Here is a 1234-nt window from a genome sequence, read left to right as displayed (position 1 = left end):
AAAAATATTGATTTGTACGTGTTTTTAAATTTTTTCTACTTTTGTCTGTTATTTTCCTTTACTTTTTGGCTTAATTTAATCAATCTTCCCTTTCTTTTTTACTCCCTTTTATTATTTAGTCTGCACTTGTGTTCTCTCCTCTAATCTTCTTATTTTCTGCTTTTCTCTCTCTCTCTTTTTTTTTTTTCTTTCCAACTCCTCCGAATTCTTTTCTTTCCTCGTCATGTAATTAGATTTTCTCCTTCCTTCACTTTTACGTCATCTGGTCTGTATTTTGTTATCTCTTCTGGTCATCGTATTTTTCTGCTTTTCCTTGCTCCTTTCCTGTCAAATTAACGCCTCATATTTCTGTCTCCAGGTAACAACAGCTTCCAGAACCACCCAGTCCCTCTACTCTGCTGCACCACCTTCCTTTACCATCACCCAACAGGTAAGAAAAATATAACCCTTTCTTTTGGTCGTGCATGGCGTTAAGTCGACCAAGGCGTTAAGAAGTGAGTCTACGGGGAACTTTATTTATATAGTAAGAGTGTGTTATTTAATGATGTATTAGCTTTTTTACCGTCTCTCTAGCTTATCTTTTCTAAATTAATCCTCAAGTTACAGTAATAATCTGCTCTCTTCTTATTTGCCATCTCTCTATAGCTTATCTTCTAGAAAGTAATAGTCAGGTTACAAGAATAATGTAATTGACCGTTTGAGTTGTCTTGCGTTTTTTTTTTTTTCTTTCTTTACGGAACAGTATATATTTTACACATAATGGACACTGTTTTAGGGTTACGGGAAAAAAAAGCTAAATTTATTGCCGCTCCCTATAAAGTTCAGTCAAGAAGAAAAAAGTTCCAATCGGGCTTACCAATTTGGTTCCGCATGTGTTTTGATCCTCCTCCCTTGAAACAGTCCAAGGCAGAGGACGAAATCACACAAAAAAAAAAAATAAATAAATAAATAAATAGATAAATAAATAAATAAATAAATAAAAAAATATCCAGTGTTTATTTACCGAATCTTTTTTCTTTACATTTATTTTGCATCATTTGAGCTCCTTCCTTATGTATGAGAGAGAGAGAGAGAGAGAGAGAGAGAGAGAGAGAGAGAGAGAGAGAGAGAGAGAGAGAGAGAGACTAGATCTCAATACAAGTCCACATGTATCAAAACACTCGAAAGCAAACCAATGCAGCTGGTTCACTCACCTTCCAACAGTTGACTCGCTCGTTCGATCACACAAAACTCG

At 35.1% G+C, this 1234-nt stretch overlaps 1 protein-coding gene across 1 annotated transcript in view; it reads left to right on the top strand.

Moving 5' to 3' along the window:
* Positions 1–420, top strand: part of LOC135106812 (pseudouridylate synthase 1 homolog) — a 129388-nt gene extending 128968 nt beyond the window's left edge. The window contains exon 14 of the mRNA XM_064016139.1: positions 359–420. The gene's annotated coding sequence lies outside the window, so the exon portion shown is untranslated. The remainder of the gene's footprint in view (positions 1–358) is intronic.
* The last annotated feature ends 814 nt before the right edge of the window (positions 421–1234 follow it).

Source organism: Scylla paramamosain, chromosome 14 (assembly GCF_035594125.1).
Source record: "Scylla paramamosain isolate STU-SP2022 chromosome 14, ASM3559412v1, whole genome shotgun sequence".
Taxonomy (NCBI): domain Eukaryota; kingdom Metazoa; phylum Arthropoda; class Malacostraca; order Decapoda; family Portunidae; genus Scylla; species Scylla paramamosain.
This window is presented reverse-complemented; position numbering and strand designations above follow the sequence as displayed.